General features: G+C 59.8%; 1 pseudogene across 1 annotated transcript; it reads left to right on the forward strand.

Annotated features, from left to right (window-relative positions):
* The first annotated feature begins 1807 nt into the window (after positions 1-1807).
* On the forward strand, positions 1808-27994 carry LOC149427209 (uncharacterized; annotated as a pseudogene). Its single transcript, XR_016311394.1, has 8 exons — positions 1808-2157; positions 6243-6292; positions 9045-9151; positions 10261-10394; positions 12380-12510; positions 12729-12869; positions 24993-25371; positions 27895-27994. The product of XR_016311394.1 is annotated as an uncharacterized LOC149427209 (transcript).

The following is a 27994-nucleotide window of genomic DNA, read 5'->3' on the forward strand; positions in this document are numbered from 1 at the left end:
GGAACTCCCTACCCCAATCTGTGCAGAGCCTCTCCCATCCTCTGGAAGTCTCTGGTTGCCCTTTCCTCCGTGGTTTGGGAGCCGCCCCGCGCTATGATTGGACAGCATAGGTTTGAATGGGTTCAGCTGATCGGCTGTGTCCAATCACAGCGCAGAGCTCATTGCAGAGGGAGGAGCTCATTGCAGAGGGAGGAGCTCGGTGCAGAGGGAGGAGCTCAGTGTAGAGGGAGGAGCTCGGTGCAGAAGGAGGAGCTCGGTGCAGAAGGAGGAGCTCAGTGTAGAGGGAGGAGCCATCTGTTGGGGCAGAAGAGATTGCGGTCAAAAGTGAGGAAGAAATTGGATGTTTTATAACAGAAAGGAGAAATGATCGTTTTTTACATTTTCATTTATATTTTGTTTCTATAATAAAATAACCAAAAATCCCAGCAAAGGAAATGTGATGAGAGGGAGGAGGGGGCGGGGCATGACCGCAAAACGACCAAAGGGGCGCAGTGCTGAACAGCAAATAATGTCCGGGCCCTGAGGGGGGGGAGGGGGACTTTCTGGAGGGGGGGGGCCTTGTGGAGGGGGGGGGAGCTACTGGAGGAGGGGGGAACATTCTGGAGGGAGAGGCATTCTGGAGAGGGGGGCGGGGGGAAACCAACTGGAGTAGGAGGGGGCAACCTTCTGGAGGGGGAGGGGGGAACCTACAGGAGGGGAACCTTCTGAAGGGGGAGGGGGGCCTTCTGGAGGAGGAGGAAGGGGGAACCTTCTAGAGGGGGTACCTTCTGGAGGGGGGGCGGCCTTCTGGAGGGGGGAACCTTATAAAGGGGAAGGGAGGCCTTCTGGAGGGGGAAGACCTGTTGGAGTAGGAGAAAGGGGGAACCTTCTAGAGGGGGGAAACCTTCTGGAGGGGGGGACTTCTGGAGGGGGGGAACCTTCTGGAGGGGGGGGAACCTTCTGAAAGGGGAGGAGAGACCTTCTGGCGAGGTAGAGGAGTAACCTTCTGGAGGGGGGGACATTCTGGAGGGGGAGGGGAAGCAACTGGAGTAGGAGGGTGGAAACTTCTGGAGGTGGAGAGGGGACCTTGTGGACGGAGATGGGGGGGGGGGGCGCCTTCTGGAGGGGGAACATTCTAGAGGGGGAGGGGGACCTTTTGGAGGGGGAGGAACCATCTAGAGGGGGGGGGGAACCTTCTGGAGGGGGTGACCTTCTGGAGGGGGAACATTCTAGAGGGGGAGGGGGGACCTTTTGGGAGGGGGAGGAACCATCTAGAGGGGGGGGGGAACCTTCTGGAGGGGGAGGACTTTTTGTAGGGGGAACCTTCTAGAGGGGGAGGGGGGACCTTTTGGAGGGGGAGGAACCTTCTAGAGGGGGGGGGGAACCTTCTGGAGGGGGAGGGGGGCCTTCCGGAGGGGGAGGACTTTTTGGAGGGGGAGGAAGGGAGAACCTTCTAGAGGGGGGAAACCTTCTGGAAGGGGAGGGGTGACCTTCTGGAGGGGGGACATTCTGGCAGGGGGGCATTCTGGAGGGGGATGGGGACCTTCATGAGGGGTTGGGTCTTTTGGAGGGGGGGACCTTCAAAGGGGGACCTCCTGGAGGGGCGACATCTGGAGGGGGAGGGGTTACTAAGAACAACAAAAAATACTAACAGGTATAATAATACAATTAGCTCCTCCCACATACCTATGACCCCGCCCTAGTTCCTCCCATTTCAACTAATTCACATAAATGGATGTGCTCTACTCACTATGCCATCACAGCACCCCGCCCACTCGAATAAACCACGCCCGACCCCACCTACTATTATCCGCCCTCCTTAGAAGAACAAACATGGCGCCTCCGGCTTCACCTGACTGACATCCGGGAGAAGGTTTTGGCTTCTTTCAGGAAATACGAAAACAAGATTAACACCGCGGTCCAATCACAGCACGGCGCTTTCAGCGCAGCATCTGATTGGCTGCTGAAATACCCAGAGAGCCCGGGATTATAAACACAACGACAGACGAAGGGGCGGAGCCAATAAGGCTGCTAAGCCAATAGAAATACAACCGGAAACAACATTATCCTATAAAACGATAAGAAGCTTTGAGCTACAGAAGAAATATCCAATCAGCGAAGGAATCTCCTCCTCCATCCAACTGCACGTGACAGACACCCGAGGAAGACGGCGACAGTGTGAGAGACCCCCGAGGGGGAGGGGAGACCCCGGAGTGTTATATATACAGAGGGGGGGGGACCCCGGAGTGTTATATATATACAGAGAGGGGGGGGACCCCGGAGTGTTATATATACAGAGAGGGGGGGGACCCCGGAGTGTTATATATACAGAGAGGGGGGGGACCCCGGAGTGTTATATATACAGAGGGGGGGGGGACCCCGGAGTGTTATATATACAGAGAGGGGGGGGACCCCGGAGTGTTATATATACAGAGGGGGGGGGGACCCCGGAGTGTTATATATACAGAGAGGGGGGGGACCCCGGAGTGTTATATATATACAGAGGGGGGGGGACCCCGGAGTGTTATATATACAGGGGGGGGACCCGGAGTGTTATATATACAGGGGGGGGGACCCCGGAGTGTTATATATACAGGGGGGGGGACCCCGGAGTGTTATATATATACAGAGAGGGGGGGACCCCGGAGTGTTATATATATACAGAGAGGGGGGGGACCCCGGAGTGTTATATATACAGGGGGGGGGACCCCGGAGTGTTATATATATACAGAGAGGGGGGGACCCCGGAGTGTTATATATATACAGAGAGGGGGGGGACCCCGGAGTGTTATATATACAGAGAGGGGGGGACCCCGGAGTGTTTATATATACAGGGGGGGGACCCCGGAGTGTTATATATACAGAGAGGGGGGGGGACCCCGGAGTGTTATATATACAGGGGGGGGGGGACCCCGGAGTGTTATATATACAGAGAGGGGGGGGACCCCGGAGTGTTATATATACAGAGGGGGGGGACCCCGGAGTGTTATATATACAGAGGGGGGGGACCCCGGAGTGTTATATATACAGGGGGGGGACCCCCGGAGTGTTATATATACAGGGGGGGGGACCCCGGAGTGTTGTGTATATACAGAGGGGGGGGACCCCGGAGTGTTATATATACAGAGAGGGGGGGGACCCCGGAGTGTTATATATACAGAGGGGGGGGGACCCCGGAGTGTTGTGTATACAGGGGGGGGACCCCGGAGTGTTGTGTATACAGGGGGGGGACCCCGGAGTGTTGTGTATACAGGGGGGGGACCCCGGAGTGTTGTGTGTACAGGGGGGGGACCCCGGAGTGTTGTGTATACAGGGGGGGACCCCGGAGTGTTGTGTATACAGGGGGGGGACCCCGGAGTGTTGTGTATACAGGGGGGGGACCCCGGAGTGTTGTGTGTACAGGGGGGGACCCCGGAGTGTTATATATACAGAGAGGGGGGGGGGACCCCGGAGTGTTGTATATACAGGGGGGGGGACCCCGGAGTGTTGTATATACAGGGGGGGGGGGGACCCCGGAGTGTTGTATATACAGGGGGGGGACCCCGGAGTGTTGTATATACAGGGGGGGGACCCCGGAGTGTTGTATATACAGGGGGGGGACCCCGGAGTGTTGTATATACAGGGGGGGGACCCCGGAGTGTTGTATATACAGAGAGGGGGGGGACCCCGGAGTGTTATATATACAGAGAGGGGGGGGGACCCCGGAGTGTTATATATACAGAGAGGGGGGGGGACCCCGGAGTGTTATATATACAGAGAGGGGGGGGGACCCCGGAGTGTTATATATACAGAGAGGGGGGGGACCCCGGAGTGTTATATATACAGAGAGGGGGGGGACCCCGGAGTGTTATATATACAGAGAGGGGGGGGACCCCGGAGTGTTATATATACAGAGAGGGGGGGGACCCCGGAGTGTTATATATACAGAGAGGGGGGGGACCCCGGAGTGTTATATATACAGAGAGGGGGGGGACCCCGAGTGTTATATATACAGAGAGGGGGGGGACCCCGGAGTGTTATATATACAGAGGGGGGGGGACCCCGGAGTGTTATATATACAGAGGGGGGGGGGACCCCGGAGTGTTATATATACAGAGAGGGGGGGACCCCGGAGTGTTATATATACAGAGAGGGGGGGGACCCCGGAGTGTTATATATACAGAGAGGGGGGGGACCCCGGAGTGTTATATATACAGAGAGGGGGGGACCCCGGAGTGTTATATATACAGGGGGGGGGGACCCCGGAGTGTTGTATATACAGGGGGGGGACCCCGGAGTGTTGTATATACAGGGGGGGGACCCCGGAGTGTTGTATATACAGAGAGGGGGGGGGACCCCGGAGTGTTATATATACAGAGAGGGGGGGGACCCCGGAGTGTTATATATACAGAGAGGGGGGGGACCCGGAGTGTTATATATACAGAGAGGGGGGGGACCCCGGAGTGTTATATATACAGGGGGGGGGGACCCCGGAGTGTTGTATATACAGGGGGGGGGGGGACCCCGGAGTGTTGTATATACAGGGGGGGACCCCGGAGTGTTGTATATACAGGGGGGGGACCCCGGAGTGTTGTATATACAGGGGGGGGACCCCGGAGTGTTGTATATACAGAGAGGGGGGGGACCCCGGAGTGTTGTATATACAGAGAGGGGGGGGGACCCCGGAGTGTTATATATACAGAGAGGGGGGGGACCCCGGAGTGTTTATATATACAGAGAGGGGGGGGGACCCCGGAGTGTTATATATACAGAGAGGGGGGGGACCCCGGAGTGTTATATATACAGAGAGGGGGGGGGACCCCGGAGTGTTATATATACAGAGAGGGGGGGGACCCCGGAGTGTTATATATACAGAGAGGGGGGGGACCCCGGAGTGTTATATATACAGAGAGGGGGGGGACCCCGGAGTGTTATATATACAGAGAGGGGGGGGACCCCGGAGTGTTATATATACAGAGAGGGGGGGACCCCGGAGTGTTATATATACAGAGAGGGGGGGGACCCCGGAGTGTTATATATACAGAGAGGGGGGGGACCCCGGAGTGTTATATATACAGAGGGGGGGGGACCCCGGAGTGTTATATATACAGAGGGGGGGGGACCCCGGAGTGTTATATATACAGAGAGGGGGGGGACCCCGGAGTGTTATATATACAGAGAGGGGGGGGACCCCGGAGTGTTATATATACAGAGAGGGGGGGGACCCCGGAGTGTTATATATACAGAGAGGGGGGGACCCCTGGAGTGTATATATACAGGGGGGGGGACCCCGGAGTGTTGTATATACAGGGGGGGGGACCCCGGAGTGTTGTATATACAGGGGGGGGGACCCCGGAGTGTTGTATATACAGGGGGGGGGGGACCCCGGAGTGTTGTGTATACAGGGGGGGACCCCGGAGTGTTGTGTATACAGGGGGGACCCCGGAGTGTTGTGTATACAGGGGGGACCCCGGAGTGTTGTGTATACAGGGGGGGGACCCCGGAGTGTTGTGTATACAGGGGGGGGACCCCGGAGTGTTGTGTATACAGGGGGGGGACCCCGGAGTGTTATATATACAGAGAGGGGGGGGACCCCGGAGTGTTATATATACAGAGAGGGGGGGGGACCCCGGAGTGTTGTGTATACAGGGGGGGACCCCGGAGTGTTGTATATACAGGGGGGGGGGACCCCGGAGTGTTGTATATACTGGGGGGGGGACCCCGGAGTGTTGTATATACAGGGGGGGGGGACCCCGGAGTGTTGTATATACAGGGGGGGGGGACCCCGGAGTGTTGTATATACAGGGGGGGGACCCCGGAGTGTTGTGTATACAGGGGGGGGGACCCCGGAGTGTTATGTATACAGGGGGGGGGACCCCGGAGTGTTATATTTACAGGGGGGGACCCGGAGTGTTGTGTATACAGGGGGGACCCCGGAGTGTTGTGTATACAGGGGGGGACCCCGGAGTGTTGTGTATACAGGGGGGACCCCGGAGTGTTGTGTAATACAGGGGGGGGGACCCCGGAGTGTTTGTGTGTACAGGGGGGGGGGACCCCGGAGTGTTGTATGTACAGGGGGGGGGGGACCCCGGAGTGTTGTATGTACAGGGGGGGGGGACCCCGGAGTGTTGTGTATACGGGGGGGGACCCCGGAGTGTTGTATGTACGGGGGGGGGGGGAGTTATATATGTCACACTGGTCATGTGTGGAGAGTCGGTAGCTCTCGGTGTAGCGCAGTGTTGGGGTTTGTATGACTTCCCTGATTGGTTCTTTCTTTCAGGCAGTCAGTCCTCTCAGTGATTGGTCGGGGATGGAGGTGTCTGCAGGACGAGGGGTGAGACTCTTGAAGTTGGATATTTGGGATCTCTCTGTAAAGTGATCCCGGAAGTGACCCCCCCCCCCGGGAGGAGTGACCCCCCCCCCCGGAGGAGTGACCCCTAGAAGTGACCCCTAGAAGTGACCCTCCCCCCCCCGGGAGGAGTGACCCCCCCCCCCCCCCCGGGAGGAGTGACCCCCCCCCGGGAGGAGTGACCCCCCCAGAGGAGTGACCCCTAGAAGTGACCCCTAGAAGTGACCCTCCCCCCCCCCCCCCCCCCCCCGGGAGGAGTGACCCCCCCCCCCCCCCCGGGAGGAGTGACCCCCCCCCCGGGTGGAGTGACCCCCCCCCCCCCGGGTGGAGTGACCCCCCCCCCCCCCGGGAGGAGTGACCCCCCCAGAGGAGTGACCCCTAGAAGTGACCCCCCCCCCCGGGAGGAGTGACCCCTAGAAGTGACCCCTGTAGCAGAGCCAGATTTACTTCTCAGGAGCCCATAGGCTGAGAATTCTCATTCTTTTGAAGCGTCACCTTCATCCTGCTGGGACTTGCAGTTCTGTGTCCTCTGCTGGAGTGCAGGTTGATGCAGTTCCCTATATATGTGTGGGACTACAAGTCCTATCATCACATAGGAGGGGGGAGGGGAAGGGATGGAGGAGGAGATGGATGGATGGAGGGATGGGGGGGGGATGGAGGAGGAGATGGAGGGATGGGGGGGGGGATGGAGGAGGAGATGGAGGGATGGGGGGGGGATGGAGGAGGAGATGGATGGATGGAGGGATGGGGAATGGAGGGAGGGGGGATGGATGGAGGGAGGGGGGGTGGATGGAGGGAGGGGGGGTGGATGGAGGGAGGGGGGGGATGGATGGAGGGAGGGGGGTGGATGGAGGGAGGGGGGGATGGAGGAGGGAGGGGGGTGGAATGGAGGGAGGGGGGTGGATGGAGGGAGGGGGGTGGATGGATGGATGGAGGGAGGGGGGTGGATGGATGGACAGACTCACATGGATGGATGGAGGATGGGGGGGAGGGGAATGGTGGGAGGATGGACAGACTCACATGGATGGAGGAAGGGAAGGGAGGGGAATGGATGGATGGAGGAAGGGAGATGGATGGGGGAGGGGAATGGATGGGGGGAGGGGAATGGATGGGGGGAGGGGAATGGATGAGGGGAGGGGAATGGATGAGGGGAGGGGAATGGATGAGGGGAGGGGAATGGATGGAGGAAGGGAAGGGAGGGGAATGGATGGATGGAGGAAGGGAAGGGAGGGGGATGGATGGGGGGAGGGGAATGGAGGATGGACAGACTCGCATGGAGGAAGGGAAGGGAGGGGAATGGATGGATGGATGGAGGAAGGGAGGGGGGTGGATGGGGGGAGGGGAATGGAGGATGGACAGACTCGCATGGATGGAGGGGGATGGATGGATGGATGGAGGAAGGGAGGGGGTGGATGGGGGGAGGGGAATGGAGGATGGACAGACTCGCATGGATGGAGGGGGATGGATGGATGGATGGAGGAAGGGAGGGGGTGGATGGGGGGAGGGGAATGGAGGATGGACAGACTCGCATGGATGGAGGGGGATGGATGGAGGAAGGGAGGGGGTGGATGGGGGGAGGGGAATGGAGGATGGACACTCGCATGGATGGAGGGGGATGGATGGATGGATGGAGGAAGGGAGGGGGTGGATGGGGGGAGGGGAATGGAGGATGGACACTCGCATGGATGGAGGGGAATGGATGGATGGATGGAGGAAGGGAGGGGGGTGGATGGGGGGAGGGGAATGGAGGATGGACAGACTCGCATGGATGGAGGGGGATGGATGGATGGATGGAGGAAGGGAGGGGGTGGATGGGGGGAGGGGAATGGAGGATGGACAGACTCGCATGGATGGAGGGGGATGGATGGAGGAAGGGAGGGGGTGGATGGGGGGAGGGGAATGGAGGATGGACAGACTCGCATGGATGGAGGGGGATGGATGGATGGATGGAGGAAGGGAGGGGGTGGATGGGGGGAGGGGAATGGAGGATGGACAGACTCGCATGGATGGATGGGGGGAGGGGAATGGAGGATGGACAGACTCGCATGGATGGATGGGGGGAGGGGAATGGAGGATGGACAGACTCGCATGGCCCCCAGCTCACTCAGTATCATCACAGGGCTGCCGGTTGCTCTGTATACAATGTCCCGCCCACACATCCCCTTCACGGACTGGAGTGTGGGGGGCACAGGGGGAGGCAGAGCAGATCCAGGTTCTCTCCTCTCCCGTTGGTCAGGAGGATGGGGATAGGGGCTGGGCATTTGCCACTGTGTGTGGGGAAGGGGGGGGGCAGCTAAAATCTGGGGGGGATCTCAGAAGTGAATCCTGAAGTGATCAGAGCTGAGCTCTTCCGGGTTCATTCCACCCGGGGAGATCCACCATGGAGGTCCCGGCACCATGGAGGTCATGTGATCTCCCCATCTGATATGTACTCCCCTCGGGGGCAGAGGGAGGGTTCAGATGTCACCTGATTGGATGCCGCACCAGCGGGGACCCAGGAGTGTTGGAGAGACCACCGCCGGGGCCCCGCTCCGCAGCAAGCTGGCCGGGGGATAGGCTTTTCTACTCTGTAGATGCTTTCCAGATAACAGGGAAGGGTCAGACTTTGCTCACTGCTTGGTCCGGGACCCCCATGGTGGGGATGAACTGCCCCCCCAGGAAGGTGGCTGTCTGGGTGATGGGGGTGGGTGGGTAGGCAGGAAGCCTGGCTGATGTCACATGACTCTCTCTCTTGCAGACGATTGGTGAGCTCTTCCAGACGTTGTATGAGATGGGCTTCAATGAGGCGCAGGTTCAGGCTGCGGTGAGAGCCGGATGCTTCATGGTGCAGGACGCCGCCGACTGGTCAGTACACAGCACATGTCTCTCCTGTGATTGGCTGTTCGCTGTCCCATACAGAGCTTCTGATTGGCTGTTTGCTGTCCCATACAGAGCTTCTGATTGGCTGTTGGCTGTCCCATACAGAGCTTCTGATTGGCTGTTGGCTGTCCCATACAGAGCTTCTGATTGGCTGTTTGCTGTCCCATACAGAGCTTCTGATTGGCTGTTGGCTGTCCCATACAGAGCTTCTGATTGGCTGTTGGCTGTCCCATACAGAGCTTCTGGTTGGCTGTTGGCTGTCCCATACAGAGCTTCTGATTGGCTGTTGGCTGTCCCATACAGAGCTTCTGATTGGCTGTTTGCTGTCCCATACAGAGGTTCTGATTGGCTGTTGGCTGTCCCATACAGAGCTTCTGATTGGCTGTTGGCTGTCCCATACAGAGCTTCTGATTGGCTGTTGGCTGTCCCATACAGAGCTTCTGATTGGCTGTTGGCTGTCCCATACAGAGCTTCTGATTGGCTGTTGGCTGTCCCATACAGAGCTTCTGATTGGCTGTTGGCTGTCCCATACAGAGCTTCTGATTGGCTGTTGGCTGTCCCGTACAGAGCTTCTGATTGGCTGTTGGCTGTCCCGTACAGAGCTTCTGATTGGCTGTTGGCTGTCCCGTACAGAGCTTCTGATTGGCTGTTCGCTGTCATACTGCAGGGCAGCACAGCGGCTAAATGATTGGCACTTCCGCCTGGCAGTACTCGGGTCGTTGCTTCGAATCCCAGCCACGGCACCGCCTGCCTCGCGTTTGCATGTTCTCCCTGTGCCTGTGCAGGTTTCCTCCGGGTACTCCGGTTTCCTCCCACACTCCAAAGACATGCTGCTAGGTTAATTGGATCCTGTCTAAATTGGCCCTAGTGTGTATGAATGTAGGTTATGGACCTTAGATTGTACGCTCCTCGGGGGCGGGGCCTGATGTGAATGTACTATATATATGAAAAGTGCTGTGTAAATGGATGGCGCTATATAAGTACCTGAAATAAATAATCGTTTCTGATTGGCTGAGGTGTCGCTGTACATGGCAGTATCTGATGTTTGCCGTCATTGTGGTGCCGTGACCCAGAATTGTCCTTTTGTGTCTCAGGATCCTGCAGGGAGGTCATCACCGGGGAACCCTCCGCACCCAACTGGGGGAAGACTTCGGATCGGCAGCCGTGTCCGCCTTCAACCCGCCACAAGATGGAGGAAGTGCCACCATGCCTCACCCCGTGTCCCCAGGTCAGAGGAGGGGTCACCCCAGGTCAGAGGAGGGGTCACCCCAGGTCAGAGGAGGGGTCACCCCGCACTGTCACCCCGTGTCCCTAGATCAGAGGAGGGGTCACCCCAGGTCAGAGGAGAGGTTACCCCGCACTGTCACCCCATGTCCTCAGATCAGAGGAGGGGTCACCCCGCACTGTCACCCCGTGTCCCTAGGTCAGAGGAAGGGTCATCCCAGGTCAGAGGAGGGGTCACCCCAGATCAGAGGAGGGGTCACCCCCCCACTGTCACCCCATGTCCCCAGTGTACATTGTGTGGTGTAGAGAAGAAGCTGTCACCCCGTGTCCCCAGGTCAGAGGTGGGGTCACCCCGTGTCCCCAGGTCAGAGGTGGGGTCACCCCGTGTCCCCAGGTCAGAGGTGGGGTCACCCCGTGTCCCCAGGTCAGAGGTGGGGTCACCCCGTGTCCCCAGGTCAGAGGTGGGGTCACCCCGTGTCCCCAGGTCAGAGGTGGGGTCACCCCACACTGTCACCCCAGGTCAGAGGAGGGGTCACCCCGTGTCCCCAGGTCAGAGGAGGGGTCACCCCACACTGTCACCCCGTGTCCCCAGGTCAGAGGAGGGGTCACCCTGTGTCCCCAGGTCATAGGGGTCACCCCACACTGTCACCCCGTGTCCCCAGGTCAGAGGAGGGGTCACCCCGCACTGTGTAGTGTCAGGGACAGGTCCACATTTGGGGTACAGATGTGAGTGTTCTGTACATGGTGTGGTGTATAGAAGAAGCTGTCACCCCATGTCCCCAGGTCAGAGGAGGGGTCACCCTAGGTCAGAGGAGGGGGTCACCCCGTGTCCCCAGGTCAGAGGAGGGGGTCACCCCGTGTCCCCAGGTCAGAGGAGGGGGTCACCCCGTGTCCCCAGGTCAGAGGAGGGGGTCACCCCGCACTGTCACCCCGTGTCCCCAGGTCTGAGGAGGGGTCACCCCGTGTCCCCAGGTCAGAGGTGGGGTCACCCCGCACTGTCACCCCGTGTCCCCAGGTCCGAGGAGGGGTCACCCCGTGTCCCCAGGTCCGAGGAGGGGTCACCCCGTGTCCCCAGGTCCGAGGAGGGGTCACCCCGTGTCCCCAGGTCAGAGGTGGGGTCACCCCGCACTGTCATCCCGTGTCCCCAGGTCAGAGGAGGGGTCACCCCGTGTCCCCAGGTCAGAGGTGGGGTCACCCCGCACTGTCACCCCGTGTCCCCAGGTCTGAGGAGGGGTCACCCCGTGTCCCCAGGTCTGAGGAGGGGTCACCCGTGTCCCCAGGTCTGAGGAGGGGTCACCCCGTGTCCCCAGGTCTGAGGAGGGGTCACCCCGTGTCCCCAGGTCTGAGGAGGGGTCACCCCGTGTCCCCAGGTCTGAGGAGGGGTCACCCCGTGTCCCCAGGTCTGAGGAGGGGTCACCCCGTGTCCCCAGGTCTGAGGAGGGGTCACCCCGTGTCCCCAGGTCTGAGGAGGGGTCACCCCGTGTCCCCAGGTCAGAGGTGGGGTCACCCCGCACTGTCACCCCGTGTCCCCAGGTCCGAGGAGGGGTCACCCCGTGTCCCCAGGTCCGAGGAGGGGTCACCCCGTGTCCCCAGGTCCGAGGAGGGGTCACCCCGTGTCCCCAGGTCAGAGGTGGGGTCACCCCGCACTGTCACCCCGTGTCCCCAGGTCAGAGGAGGGGTCACCCTAGGTCAGAGGTGGGGTCACCCCGCACTGTCACCCCGTGTCCCCAGGTCCGAGGAGGGGTCACCCCGCACTGTGTAGTGTCAGGGACAGGTCCACATTTGGGGTACAGATGTGAGTGTGCTGTACATGGTGTGGTGTATAGAAGAAGCACGTCCTAGACCCTCCGATGTTCCATTGGATGATGTCCTCCTACACTGGACCCGACATCATTCTAGAGGATCATCATCCAGGCCCCCCAGTACTGTGTTAGGGGTCACAGTGGGGCCCCCTGTGGAGTATAATCTTGTCCACGCTTCTTCCTGCAGCCCCCCCAACCTCTCCGGAGCGCCACCCCCTGACCAGCTCCCGTCGCATGCAGCAGAGGAGGGAGTATGAGGAGCGGCATAGCGCCAGCCTGGCTCAGGAGGTCCGAGAAGAGCGAAGGACAAAGAAGAAGGTGGGCCGGCTGTGCAGGCGGGTGGCCATGATGGGGTCTGAGGGGGTTTGGCGGGTTATGTAAAGACGGAGGATTTTCATTTCATACAGTGCAGAATTGCTGTACACATACGGAGGGCCAGGGGGCGCTGTGTGTATGGACTCAGCTGATTGGCTGTGGGTTGTGGTTCTGGGCTGGTTCCGTTGCTTCGGTTATATGGTGCTCTTCTCTCTTCCTAGGAGCGGGATCAGGTCCTGCGCCGTATTGCTGAGGATCGTCAGATGCGGCACAACAAGGACCTGACTGTCACCACGCCAGCAGCCAATGAGGGGCAGAGCAGCCACAGTCATGTGACCCCTGACAGCCACTGCGCCCTGATGGTAAGTGGGGCATAGAAAGCAAACCCGTTCCAATGCCCCTCCCGGGGTAACTAAGCCTGAAACGTCATTTCTCATCCATTGGGGGACGTTCACCTCGATATACTGCCACCTACAGGAGTGGACATTGGCAGTTGGCCAGCCTAGGATAACCCCTCCTACTCCCAGCATGCCTCTGTTTTTTGGTTCTGGGAGGTTGGACCTGCACTGGGTTCCACCTAAGGAGCTTTCTAGACTCTGTTCTGGTCATGGAGAGCTTCCAGGATCCAAAGATGTTGGCATTGCCTCCGTCTCTGAAGACTCACTTGGGTCTCATTTACCCTTCAAAATGTCTCTGAATGTTCCTGCGAACCCTCCGAATGCCAATCAAAGCCCCTCTCACTAAATACAATGGTCACCTTGCAGTTCACACGCTGCGTTTGGTTCACGTACTCCATGTCCGTGTCGCCGAAGCCTCCATAGAGGTCTATGACAAAGCTCTAGCAGCTCCGGCAGCTTTTCAGGGCCTTTTATTCAGCGTTGGCTTCACTTTGTTTTGGAGGTATTGCAGGTATGAGATATCCCAGGATGCACTGGGAAACCATCAGCTGTCACTTCCGGTTCGTGTGTCTATTCTGGGGGTGTCTGGTGCAGACGTCCCATCTGGGGTGGAGCAGCGGGAGTGTGAGGGGGGGTCCCGGAGCGGAGCAACTAGCAGACGGCACACGTGGTATGCAACATGGGAATGTTCTAGGGGAAGGTGAGTGGGGACCGGAGACAGAGGGCTGAGTGGCAGAGGATCATCAGAGCTAGGGGACTGGAGCAGGAGGAACTAGCACACCTAGTGTGAGGGACCGCCGAGCGGCACCACTAGCACTCCACCGGTCAGGCGTGCCCAGAGCGCGGAATCTAAGCCCCAGGGTACTTGTTCACCAGGGCCCCTGATGGTGGGGATGGACTTGTAGTACCCTGAGACCAGGTCGCCTCTACTGAGCACACCTGTCAGTGGTAGGGGTGTCCGCCAGGGGTTCCAACCAGGGAGAGCCAAATGTGAGGAGGTCGGGTGACCCTGATGGGATGGATGGATGGATGGCTGAGCAAGTGCGTAGTCAGACAGGCCGAGTCGGTAATGTAGAGGACGGTAAGGTACAAGGGAGCAGGCAGAGAATCGTCGGGTCACACGCCAGGTCAGCAACAGGAGGTCAGATCTACAGAGGGGCATCCAGGGAGAGAGGTCAGGCAAGCAAGGGTCTGGGCAGGAGAAATCGGCAAGGTCAAGAGCAATCCGGGTCAATAACTTACAGGATACAGGTTCACAGGATCAGGAATGCAGGTAAGACCAGAAGGCAACGAAATGACAGCTCGGGGACCTTTAAATATCCCGCCCTGCGCTGCCATTGGTGCCCAGCGGGCGGCCGCGGCTTCTACTGCGCATGCGCGAACTCAAACGCCGCGGCCGGCCCGGACCTAGTGCCCGTGTACTGGGAGGAGCAGTGCGCCTGCGCCGGGACCATCGAGGGACGGATCGCGGGGATCCCTGACATTGCCCCCCCTACGGGCAACCTCCGGATGCCCACCCGATCTCTCCACCACGGGTGATCACAAAGAAACCTCCGGACAAGCCTAGGTGCATGGACATTATGGGCTGGTTCCCACGAATTGTCCTCAGGGCCGTAGCCCTTCCACTTGATGAGAAATTGGGTCTGGCCCCCCCTTCGACGGCACTTCAAGATTGCCTCCACCTCGAATTCCTCTTCCTCTTCAACTGTTATGGCCTCCGGGGGCCTGGATTCCCGTTCCGGGAAGGCATCAGGGACTACCGGTTTCAACAGGGACACGTGGAAGACAGGGTGGATCTTGAGTGTGTCAGGGAGAACAAGTTCATAGGCCACCTCATTGACCATCCGTTTGATGCAAAAAGGGCCTATGAATTTAGGTCCCAACTTCTTCGACGGGCAGAGCATCCTCAAGTTTGACGTAGCCAGCCAAACCTTCTCTCCGGGCTGCAACACCAGGTTCCCTCTTCGCTTCCTATTGAAAGCCTTCTTGTAGTCTTCTTGGGCTTGACGGATGGCTTCCTGTAATTTCTTATTGTTGGAGGTGAAGAAGGTCGGTGCATCCTGTGTCGCTGGAATCGGGCATTCCGGGACCAAGTCCGGGAGGAAGACCGGATGAAACCCATAGTTGGCGAAGAACGGGGACTGCCCAGTTGCTGAATGGCAAGCGTTGTTGTACGCGAATTCTGCCAAAGGGAGGAGTGGCGCCCAGTCGTCCTGAGAGAATGATGTGTAGCATCGAAGGTATTGCTCCAGGGTCTGATTGGTCCTCTCGGTCTGGCCATTGGTCTGAGGGTGAAATGCCGAGGAAAGGGACAGCTTGATATCCAGGGCTTTGCACAGCGTCCTCCAAAACCGCGAGGTAAACTGCACCCCTCGGTCCGAGACGATGTCTTCGGGAACCCCATGCAGTCTAACGATCTCTCGAATAAAGACTTGTGCCGTCTCGGCTGCAGATGGAGTCTTCCGTAAGGGGATGAAATGGGCCATCTTGGATAAGCGGTCCACAACCACGAGAATTGCTGTGTGGTCCAGCGAAGGAGGGAGCTCGACTATGAAGTCCATGGAGATTCTCTGCCAGGGCCGTTCAGGGATGGGCAATGGACGTAGCAGGCCCCATGCCTTGCTCCTTGAAGGCTTGTTCCGCTGGCAGATGGCACAGGAGCCCACGTAGATCTTACAATCCTTGGCCATGTCCGGCCACCAGAAGGAACGCTGGAGAAGTTCCAGGGTCTTGACCGGTCCAAAATGTCCTGCCAGTGGGTGATCATGGCAATGTCCCAAGACTAAGGTTCGGGCATCCTCTGGCACCACAATCCGGTCCTCCCTCCATAGGAGTCCCTCCTTGTTCTGGAGGGGGGCCCCATCGGAGGTAGACATTGCTGTGGACGCCCTCAGGATCTCGGAGCGAAGGTTTGTCTGAAGGGCCAAGAAATTCCCTGCCGGAAGAATAGTGTCGGGCACTGGGATCTCCTTGGTGTCCTCGTACATGCGCGACAATGCGTCAGGCTTCGTGTTTTTCGAGCCGGGCCTGTATGTGATGTGGAACTGGAACCTCGAGAAAAACAATGCCCATCTTGCTTGTCGTGGGCGTAGACGTTTGGCCGTCCTCAGATATTCCAGGTTCTTGTGGTCCGTGAATATCAGGATGGGATGGGAGGCACCTTCCAGCAGGTACCTCCATTCCTCTAAAGCGGTTTTGATAGCCAGTAGCTCGCGATCCCCAATGTCGTAGTTCCTCTCCGCCGGGGTAAGTTTCCGTGAAAAGAATGCTACTGGGTGGAGTAATTCCTTGGCGCCCTTCCGCTGGGAAAGGATGGAGCCAACCGCGTTTTCAGATGCATCTACTTCTAAGATGTAGGGCAGGGAGGCGTCGGGATGACCCAGAATGGGTGCCGAGGTAAATAACCTTTTTAGTGCCTCAAAGGCTTCCTGTGCCTCGGGCGTCCATCTGAATCGCGTCCCAAGCTTAGTTAATTGAGTGATGGGGGAGACCAGACCCGAGAAGTTCTTGATGAACTTCCGGTAGAAATTTGCGAACCCAATAAAACGTTGGACACTTTTCCTGTCCGTGGGTTCAGGCCAATCTAGGATCGCTGAGACCTTCTGAGGGTCCATTGCGACCCCCGTGGTGGAGATAATCAGACCCAGGAATGTAACGCTAGCCTGTTCAAAGCAACATTTCTCTGCTTTAGCGTACAACCCGTGCTGCCGCAACCGCCCCAACACCTTTGTTACATGTACCCTGTGCTCCCCCAGGGAGGATGAAAAAATTAAAATGTCGTCTAAGTAGACGATGACAAAGATGTCCAGGAAGTCCCTAAAGATGTCGTTTACAAAGTGCTGGAAGGTGGCTGGCGCATTGCACAACCTGAAAGGCATGACCAGGTATTCAAAATGGCCGAATCGGGTGCGGAAGGCCGTCTTCCACTCATCCCCCTCCCTTATGCGAACCAAATTGTAGGCTCCCCTTAAGTCCAGCTTGGTAAATACTACCGCAGCCTTTAAGCTCTGGAACAATTCAGGCACCAGAGGTAATGGGTAACGATTTTTAATGGTGACCCTATTCAGCTCCCGATAGTCAATGCATGGCCTCAAAGTCTTGTCCTTCTTTTCTACAAAGAAGATCCCTGCACCTGCTGGGGAAGTGGAGGGACGGATGAATCCCTTCCGGAGGCTGTCCTCAATATAGTCCTTCAGGGCCCCTAATTCCAGCTCAGAAAGGGGAAAAATTCGTCCGAACGGGATTTCAGAACCGGGCAACAGATCAATAGGACAGTCATATGGGCGGTGGGGGGGTAGAGCATCTGCTCCCCGTTCACTGAACACGTCAAGGAACTTGTGATAGGCTGCAGGAACCACTTGTTTCAGGCTGTCATCCCCTTCAGAGCACAGAAGAACCTGGGGGACCCCGGGCCCGAAGTTCGACACAGTTCCCGACAATATGGGGAAGGGAACGAGACAACCCCAGTTTCCCAGTCAATTTGGGGTTATGGGCCCGCAACCAAGGGAGCCCCAGAATGACTGGGAAAAGGGTGATGCAATAGCATCCAGGCGGAGGAGTTCCCGGTGCTGACCGGCAATGGAAGTCACAATGGAAGGGGTCTCCTGGTTAACCACCCCTGACTTTATCCGGGAGCCATCAGCCAAAAAGATGTGAAACCCCTTCTCCTTTGGGTGGAGGGGGATACCCTGCTGGTGAGCAAATTGATATCCACAAAACAGCTGCATGCCCCCGAATCAACTATGGCCGTCACCTCCACGGTCCTTTCGAAAGCTGAAAGGAGAGGGGAACAACTAAGTACTGGGACGGGGTCATATCGCCAACAGATAAAGAAGATGAAGTGAACTTACTCAGCTTCTGCGGGCAGGAACGCACCATGTGACCAGCTTCGCCGCAGTACAGGCACAGATTCTGGGAGCGTCTGCGCTGGCGTTCCTCAGGCGATAGTTTAGGCCGAGCCAGGCCTAGCTGCGTGGGTTCGGGAGCATCTTCAAACGGCAGGTTCTGGATGTTTGGCCTAGTATGTGTCTTGGAAATTCGCTTTAACGAATTTCTCCTTACCGTGAGTACTCGCAGTTGGATGTGCAGAAATCCCCCATAAAGCTGTGCGAATCTCGCTTACCACGACTGCAGCCAAACTACACGATTCCTGCCCATCCAAATACTTTGGTTCTGTTGAATTTGTGGGTGATGGAGCTCCGTTACCCTGGAATGATCACACGACACTCTAAGGCTGGTTGCAACTCACATAAGGGGCCGCTTTAGGCTCAGCTCTCTGTTTTTATTAAGAATACACACATGCCCCCCACATGAATAAAGTCAATCCCTCCCACCGAACCAATACAATGGGGATTGCCTATACAGAGGATGTACATTCCAATTGGAGCATAGCCTTTCCTATTATCTATCACTGGTCCTCCCCCATGAACCTTCTGAGGTCAGCAGACTTCCTCCCCTTCCCCCCCATGAGCCATCTGAGGTCATATTTCCTGTCCTACTAGCTTCTATTGGTATGTAAAATTCTCTGCACAAGCATCTCCCTAAAAATATCAGTCTGTAACCTGGATGGGCCCGATACGATCTTTATTAAAACACATCCATCCGAGATACAGTTCAGATTAGTAATGGGTTGTAAGATATGCATAAGCCTACACGTGGAGTTCACACCGCTTGCGCATTGCGTTATGAAGCCCACGTGGTACCATGCTGCTGATATGTGGATACAGGCCCACGGTCTACTGACAGCAGCATTCGCATGGAATGCCGTGGTGGTATACACGCCGGTCTATAAGCGCAGATCTGCCATCTCATCCATTACCAAGCCGAGTACTGTAATACATACATTGTACATGCGCATGGCCCAATTGCAGCCTTCAGAGCTTTAATTAAGCCACACCAGAGACATATGAATAACACGAATATATGACACATTTAAAGTTCGACCAACAATACAAAATTTCCATGACATATGTTGACTGGATCCCTGAAATGACCCCCAGGGATTTCCGCGACCCTGACCAGACCTCTCCAATCTGCGCTCCCGTAGCCTACGGTCAATTTTAATAGTGAGTGCAATCAAGTCCTCTAATGTCTCGGGCACCTCCACCCGGGCGAGCTCGTCTTCAGAGCCTTAGATAGGCCCATACGAAACTGGTGTAAAAGGGCGAACTCGTTCCGAGTGTCACCCATCCAGCGCCTAAAGTCAGAGGCGTATTCCTCAGCCGTCCGCCGACCTTGTCTGAGTGCGTATAACGTGGCCTCGGCCGAGGCTGCTCGTTGTGGGTCATCATATAAGATGGCCATAGCGTTAAAGAAGCTGTCGACCGTAACCAGGTGAGGGTCATTGTTTCCCCTTAGTCGGTGGGCCCAGTCTTGGGGTTCACCCTGCAGCCAGGGAGACAACAAACCCACTTTCACTGATTCTGTCAAAAAGGTCCGTGGCTGTAGTTCAAAAAAGAGCAGACAGGAGTCACGAAATGACCGAAAACGTGTGCGATCCCCATGGAAGCGCTCGGGTAAGGGTACTCGGGGTTCCGCCATAGGGAGTGATGTGGGAGGCCCAGGAGCCGGCTCGTGGGCTGCTGCGACTGGAGGTGCAGGAGCCGGGGCCTGTGAAACAGGAACAGATATGGTGCAGGCCTGAAACCGATTCTCGATCTGCAGACATCTGTCCTGTAATGTGTTTACAGCTTGCGTCAGGGTAGACAGGTGCCTGCACACCTCGTCCAGCGGGGTGAGTCCTCCTCGAGGCTCAGTCATGGCCTTCTGGTACTGTGAGGGACCGCCGAGCGGCACACTAGCACTCCACCGGTCAGGCGTGCCCAGAGCGCGGAATCTAAGCCCCAGGGTACTTGTTCACCAGGGCCCCTGATGGTGGGGATGGACTTGTAGTACCCTGAGACCAGGTCGCCTCTACTGAGCACACCTGTCAGTGGTAGGGGTGTCCGCCAGGGGTTCCAACCAGGGAGAGCCAAATGTGAGGAGGTCGGGTGACCCTGATGGGATGGATGGATGGATGGCTGAGCAAGTGCGTAGTCAGACAGGCCGAGTCGGTAATGTAGAGGACGGTAAGGTACAAGGGAGCAGGCAGAGAATCGTCGGGTCACACACCAGGTCAGCAACAGGAGGTCAGATCTACAGAGGGGCATCCAGGGAGAGAGGTCAGGCAAGCAAGGGTCTGGGCAGGAGAAATCGGCAAGGTCAAGAGCAATCCGGGTCAATAACTTACAGGATACAGGTTCACAGGATCAGGAATGCAGGTAAGACCAGAAGGCAACGAAATGACAGCTCAGGGACCTTTAAATATCCCGCCCTGCGCTGCCATTGGTGCCCAGCGGGCGGCCGCGGCTTCTACTGCGCATGCGCGAACTCGAACGCCGCGGCCGGCCCGGACCTAGTGCCCGTGTACTGGGAGGAGCAGTGCGCCTGCGCCGGGACCATCGAGGGACGGATCGCGGGGATCCCTGACACCTAGTATGCAGCATAGGAGCAATATAATGGGAGGTGAGCGGGGACCAGAGAGAGAGGAGGATCAGCAGAGCCGGGGGTTACTACGGAGCGGGGGATCAGCGGAGCCGGGGGTTACTACGGAGCGGGGGGGATCAGCGGAGCCGGGGGTTACTACTGACGGGGGGATCAGCGGAGCCGGGGGTTACTACTGAGCGGGGGGATCAGCGGAGCCGGGGGTTACTACTGAGCGTGGGGATCAGCGGAGCCGGGGGTTACTACTGAGCGTGGGGATCAGCGGAGCCGGGGGTTACTACGGAGCGTGGGGATCAGCGGAGCCGGGGGTTACTACGGAGCGTGGGGATCAGCGGAGCCGGGGGTTACTACGGAGCGTGGGGATCAGCGGAGCCGGGGGTTTACTACGGAGCGGGGGGATCAGCGGAGCCGGGGTTACTACTGAGCGTGGGGATCAGCGGAGCCGGGGGTTACAACTGAGCGTGGGGATCAGCGGAGCCGGGGGTTACTACTGAACGGGGGGATCAGCGGAGCCGGGGGTTACTACTGAGCGGGGGGATCAGCGGAGCCGGGGGTTACTACTGAGCGTGGGGATCAGCGGAGCCGGGGGTTACTACTGAGCGTGGGGATCAGCGGAGCCGGGGGTTACTACTGAGCGGGGGGATCAGCGGAGCCGGGGGTTACTACTGAGCGGGGGGATCAGCGGAGCCGGGGGTTACTACTGAGCGGGGGGATCAGCGGAGCCGGGGGTTACTACTGAGCGGGGGGATCAGCGGAGCCGGGGGTTACTACTGAGCGGGGGGATCAGCGGAGCCGGGGGTTTCTACTGAGCGTGGGGATCAGCGGAGCGAGGGTACCAATGAGCTGGGAATCTGCTGAGTTGGGGTACTACTTGGCCCTTCAAAACAAATAGAAAATCAACACACATGGCGTGCGACGCCCTCCCTCCTGCCAGCAGTTGGGTTTCGTTCACACTCGGGGCCTTGCCGGAGCTCACGTGGCTTTACCTCCTGGCGGTTGCATTATGCTGGTTCATGGGCACGGGGGGGACAGTCTGGCTGTTTCGGGTGCCCCCAGAATATATCTCCTCGGAAAGCTCTCCGATCGGAGCATCCGGGCTCTTTGGTCTGGGGCTTGGCCCCCGGGCTCTTTGGTCTGGGGCTTGGCCCCCGGGCTCTTTGGTCTGGGGCTTGGCCCCCGGGCTCTTTGGTCTGGGGCTTGGCCCCCGGGCTCTTTGGTCTGGGGCTTGGCCCCCGGGCTCTTTGGTCTGGGGCTTGGCCCCCGGGCTCTTTGGTCTGGGGCTTGGCCCCCGGGCTCTTTGGTCTGGGGCTTGGCCCCCGGGCTCTTTGGTCTGGGGCTTGGCCCCCGGGCTCTTTGGTCTGGGGCTTGGCCCCGGGCTCTTTGGTCTGGGGCTTGGCCCCCGGGCTCTTTGGTCTGGGGCTTGGCCCCCGGGCTCTTTGGTCTGGGGCTTGGCCCCCGGGCTCTTTGGTCTGGGGCTTGGCCCCCGGGCTCTTTGGTCTGGGGCTTGGCCCCCGGGCTCTTCGGTTTAGCATGAGATTCCAGAGAGTGATGGTGGCTTCCTTTGGAGGCACTCCTGTCTTCGGACCCCCAGAACACAACGGTCAGTGGTTGTGGGGCCAGTCCTTGGACAGGGTAATTCGTCGGTTGCCGAGGACCAGGTCATCCATACGCTGGTGGCCCACCCATCCGGCTCTGGAATCAGGAAGTCCGTCCTCCTTTGGAAGATCCTCATGATGACTCGGGAGGAGTTCCAGGCACCATGTCCATGTAGGAGACTTCTGTGGAATCTTGTCTCCCCCTCAACATTCTGGAGCTTCAGGCAGTTCTCCTGCCCCTGCAGGGCCACGTTGTCCACCAATGGACCCCACAAATCCTTTTCATGGAGTCCAGTGGCAGGCCACGGGTACCTTCCCCCCCCCTTGATGGTGCTTGGCTCGGAGTAGGAGAGACTCTCCTCCTGTAGGTGGCAGGATAATGACTTCATGTGTTCCTGAATGCGGTCCCGGGGTCGGGCGGTGGGTGCGGTCCCGGGGTCGGGCGGTGGGTGCGGTCCCGGGGTCGGGCGGTGGGTGCGGTCCCGGCACACACTTTCAGGGATGGATCATGGGGTCACCCCGGCACGGTGACCCCGGAACATCATTTCAAGCACTGTTCACAGAAGTGTGAGGAGAATGGGGGGATGTGATTGGTTGGTCCTCCTGTCCTGTGCAGGGATTGGTGGGTGGGATCAGTATGTGTAGAGGTGTAATCCCGCCCCCCACCCCGGAATGTTCCTGTATGGGGGGGGGGGGGTGGATGGTGGGTGGGATCAGTATGTGTAGAGGTGTAATCCCGCCCCCCACCCCGGAATGTTCCTGTATGGGGGGGGGGTGGATGGTGGGTGGGATCAGTATGTGTAATCCCGCCCCCCACCCCGGAACGTTCCTGTATGGGGGGGGTGGATGGTGGGTGGGATCAGTATGTGGTAGAGGTGTAATCCCGCCCCCCACCCCGGAATGTTCCTGTATGGGGGGGTGGATGGTGGGTGGGATCAGTATGTGTAATCCCGCCCCCCCCCCCCCCCCACCCCGTAATGTTCCTGAATTGGGAGGGGGTGGATGGTGGGTGGGATCAGTATGTGTAGAGGTGTAATCCCGCCCCCCACCCCGGGACGTTCCTGTATGGGGGGGGGGTGGATGGGTGGGTGGGATCAGTATGTGTAATCCCGCCCCCCACCCCGGAATGTTCCTGTATGGGGGGGGTGGATGGTGGGTGGGATCAGTATGTGTAATCCCGCCCCCCACCCCGGAAATGTTCCTGTATGGGGGGGGTGGATGGTGGGTGGGATCAGTATGTGTAATCCCGCCCCCCACCCCGGAACGTTCCTGTATGGGGGGGGGGGTGGATGGTGGGTGGGATCAGCATGTGTAATCCCGCCCCCCACCCCGGAACGTTCCTGTATGGGGGGGGGGGGGGTGGATGGTGGGTGGGATCAGTATGTGTAATCCCGCCCCCCACCCCGGACGTTCCTGTATGGGGGGGTGGATGGTGGGTGGGATCAGTATGTGTAGAGGTGTAGAGGTGTAATCCCGCCCCCCACCCCGGGACGTTCCTGTATGGGGGGGGTGGATGGTGGGTGGGATCAGTATGTGTAGAGGTGTAATCCCGCCCCCCACCCCGGAATGTTCCTGTATGGGGGGGTGGATGGTGGGTGGGATCAGTATGTGTAATCCCGCCCCCCACCCGGAATGTTCCTGTATGGGGGGTGGATGGTGGTGGGATCAGTATGTGTAATCCCGCCCCCCACCCCGGAATGTTCCTGTATGGGGGGGGTGGATGGTGGGTGGGATCAGTATGTGTAATCCCGCCCCCCACCCCGGAACGTTCCTGTATGGGGGGGGTGGATGGTGGGTGGGATCAGTATGTGTAATCCCGCCCCCCACCCCGGAACGTTCCTGTATGGGGGGGGTGGATGGTGGGTGGGATCAGTATGTGTAATCCCGCCCCCCACCCCGGAACGTTCCTGTATGGGGGGGGTGGATGGTGGGTGGGATCAGTATGTGTAATCCCGCCCCCCACCCCGGAACGTTCCTGTATGGGGGGGGTGGATGGTGGGTGGGATCAGTATGTGTAATCCCGCCCCCCACCCCGGAACGTTCCTGTATGGGGGGGGTGGATGGTGGGTGGGATCAGTATGTGTAATCCCGCCCCCCCACCCCGGAACGTTCCTGTATGGGGGGGGTGGATGGTGGGTGGGATCAGTATGTGTAATCCCGCCCCCCCCACCCCGGAACGTTCCTGTATGGGGGGGGTGGATGGTGGGTGGGATCAGTATGTGTGGAGGTGTAATCCCGCCCCCCACCCCGGAACGTTCCTGTATGGGGGGGGTGGATGGTGGGTGGGATCAGTATGTGTAATCCCGCCCCCCACCCCGGAACGTTCCTGTATGGGGGGTGGATGGTGGGTGGGATCAGTATGTGTAATCCCGCCCCCCACCCCGGAACGTTCCTGTATGGGGGGGGGTGGATGGTGGGTGGGATCAGTATGTGTAATCCCGCCCCCCACCCCGGAACGTTCCTGTATGGGGGGGGTGGATGGTGGGTGGGATCAGTATGTGTAGAGGTGTAATCCCGCCCCCCCACCCCCCCGGAACGTCCTGTATGGGGGGGGTGGATGGTGGGTGGGATCAGTATGTGTAATCCCGCCCCCCCACCCCGGAACGTTCCTGTATGGGGGGGTGGATGGTGGGTGGGATCAGTATGTGTAATCCCGCCCCCCCACCCCTGAACGTTCCTGTATGGGGGGGGTGGATGGTGGGTGGGATCAGTATGTGTGGAGGTGTAATCCCGCCCCCCACCCCGGAACGTTCCTGTATGGGGGGGGTGGATGGTGGGTGGGATCAGTATGTGTAATCCCGCCCCCCACCCGGAACGTTCCTGTATGGGGGGGGTGGATGGTGGGTGGGATCAGTATGTGTAATCCCGCCCCCCACCCCGGAACGTTCCTGTATGGGGGGGTGGATGGTGGGTGGGATCAGTATGTGTAATCCCGCCCCCCACCCCGGAACGTTCCTGTATGGGGTGTACCCCTCCCCCGGTCTCAGTGTGTCCTCCATGTGTCTTCCAGGTCCGGCTGCCCTCGGGTCAGTCACTGCGGTTGCGGTTTCCTGCTGACTCCTCCCTGCGCTGTGTCTGTGATCACCTGAACGCCCTGCAGCCGTCTCCTCTCCCCCTGCAGCTTGCTGCAGACCTTCCCCACCCGGCACTTCAGCGAGGACGACCTGCCACACAGCCTGCAGGAACTGGGACTGACCCCCAATGCCACCCTGTGTGTCCGGCCCACAACCCACCCGGAACCGCCCCCTGAGGAGCCTCTGGGGATGGACTGCAACCTGGAAGACCTCATGCGGCACAGAGACCACCTGCTGCCGGTCCTGTCCTCGCCCCGCCCAGTCTGTGGACCCACAACGTCCAGATGAGGGAGGAGCCAACAACACACAGCTGGGGTGAGTGACGGCATGAATGAGACCCCCCAAACCTGGGCTCCCCTCTAATGCCCCTCCCCCAGCAGCATACTCACCATCACTCTGCTCCCAGCATGGTGCATTGAGCTGATTGGCCAGCACTGACACGTGGGGGCGGGGCACTGTCTGCCCCAACCTAAGGGAAGTTGAGTGTCGCTGGGTGGTCATGGAGCTATGGAGGACCGCTCACATGTACTGGGGGAGATGGCAGTGGTGCAGTATGGGGGGGAGATGGCAGTGGTGCAGTATGGGGGGGGGAGATGGCAGTGGTGCAGTATGGGGGGGGGGGGGGGGGGAGATGGCAGTGGTGCAGTATGGGGGGGGGGGAGATGGCAGTGGTGCAGTATGGGGGGGGGGGGGGGGAGATGGCAGTGGTGCAGTATGGGGGGGGGGGGGAGATGGCAGTGGTGCAGTATGGGGGGGGGGGGGGGAGATGGCAGTGGTGCAGTATGGGGGGGGGGGGGAAGATGGCAGTGGTGCAGTATGGGGGGGGGGGGAGATGGCAGTGGTGCAGTATGGGGGGGGGGGGAGATGGCAGTGGTGCAGTATGGGGGGGGGGGGGGAGATGGCAGTGGTGCAGTATGGGGGGGGGGGGGGGAGATGGCAGTGGTGCAGTATGGGGGGGGGGGGGGGGAGATGGCAGTGGTGCAGTATGGGGGGGGGGGGGGGAGATGGCAGTGGTGCAGTATGGGGGGGGGGGGGGGGAGATGGCAGTGGTGCAGTATGGGGGGGGGGGGGGGAGATGGCAGTGGTGCAGTATGGGGGGGGGGGGGGAGATGGCAGTGGTGCAGTATGGGGGGGGGGGGGAGATGGCAGTGGTGCAGTATGGGGGGGGGGGGGGGAGATGGCAGTGGTGCAGTATGGGGGGGGGGGGGGGGAGATGGCAGTGGTGCAGTATGGGGGGGGGGGGAGATGGCAGTGGTGCAGTATGGGGGGGGGGGGGGGAGATGGCAGTGGTGCAGTATGGGGGGGGGGGGGGGGAGATGGCAGTGGGTGCAGTATGGGGGGGAGATGGCAGTGGTGCAGTATGGGGGGGGAGATGGCAGTGGTGCAGTATGGGGGGGGGGGGAGATGGCAGTGGTGCAGTATGGGGGGGAGATGGCAGTGGTGCAGTATGGGGGGGAGATGGCAGTGGTGCAGTATGGGGGGGGGGGGGGGGGAGATGGCAGTGGTGCAGTATGGGGGGGAGATGGCAGTGGTGCAGTATGGGGGGGGGGGGGGGGGAGATGGCAGTGGTGCAGTATGGGGGGGAGATGGCAGTGGTGCAGTATGGGGGGGGAGATGGCAGTGGTGCAGTATGGGGGGGGGGGGAGATGGCAGTGGTGCAGTATGGGGGGGGGGGGGGGGGAGATGGCAGTGGTGCAGTATGGGGGGGAGATGGCAGTGGTGCAGTATGGGGGGGGAGATGGCAGTGGTGCAGTATGGGGGGGGGGGGGGAGATGGCAGTGGTGCAGTATGGGGGGGGGGGGGGGGGGAGATGGCAGTGGTGCAGTATGGGGGGGGGGGGAGATGGCAGTGGTGCAGTATGGGGGGGGGGGGGAGATGGCAGTGGTGCAGTATGGGGGGGGGGGGGAGATGGCAGTGGTGCAGTATGGGGGGGGGGGGGAGATGGCAGTGGTGCAGTATGGGGGGGGGGGGGGAGATGGCAGTGGTGCAGTATGGGGGGGGGGGGGAGATGGCAGTGGTGCAGTATGGGGGGGGGGGAGATGGCAGTGGTGCAGTATGGGGGGGAGATGGCAGTGGTGCAGTATGGGGGGGGAGATGGCAGTGGTGCAGTATGGGGGGGGGGGGGGAGATGGCAGTGGTGCAGTATGGGGGGGGGGGGGGGGGAGATGGCAGTGGTGCAGTATGGGGGGGGGGGGAGATGGCAGTGGTGCAGTATGGGGGGGGGGGGGAGATGGCAGTGGTGCAGTATGGGGGGGGGGGGAGATGGCAGTGGTGCAGTATGGGGGGGGGGGGGGGGAGATGGCAGTGGCGCAGTATGGGGGGGGGGGAGGGGAGATGGCAGTGGCGCAGTATGGGGGGGGGGGGGGGAGATGGCAGTGGCGCAGTATGGGGGGGGGGGGGGGGAGATGGCAGTGGCGCAGTGTGGGGGTGGCAGTGGGGCAGTATGGGGGGGGGGGGGAGAGGGAGGTGGTGCAGTGTGGGGAGGGGGGGGCAGTGGTGCAGTGTGGGGAGGGGGGGGGCAGTGGTGCAGTGTGGGGAGGGGGGGGGGCAGTGGTGCAGTGTGGGGAGGGGGGGGGGCAGTGTGGGAGGTGGGGGGGATGGCAGTGGGGCAGTGTGGGGAGGGGAAGGGGTGGCAGTGGGGCAGTATGGGGGGGGGGGGAGAGGGAGGTGGTGCAGTGTGGGGAGGGGGGGGCAGTGGTGCGGGGAGGGGGGGGGCAGTGGTGCAGTGTGGGGAGGGGGGGGGGGCAGTGTGGGGGGGGGGGGGTGGCAGTGGGGCAGTATGGGGGGGGGGGGGGGTAGTTACATTTTCCTGCAGTCTCACCTCTCTGTCCTGCACAGGCCGTGGACACCGATTGGCTCCCCAGGATGAAGATGGCGCAGAGGAGCCGCAGGGGGTGGGGTCAGACGGTAATCTTTGTGTGATTTGTCTGTGATCAGC

Source organism: Staurois parvus, unplaced genomic scaffold, assembly GCF_062004578.1.
Source record: "Staurois parvus isolate SC_StPar_1 unplaced genomic scaffold, SC_StPar_1.0 ptg003934l, whole genome shotgun sequence".
Classification (NCBI taxonomy): Eukaryota; Metazoa; Chordata; class Amphibia; order Anura; family Ranidae; genus Staurois; species Staurois parvus.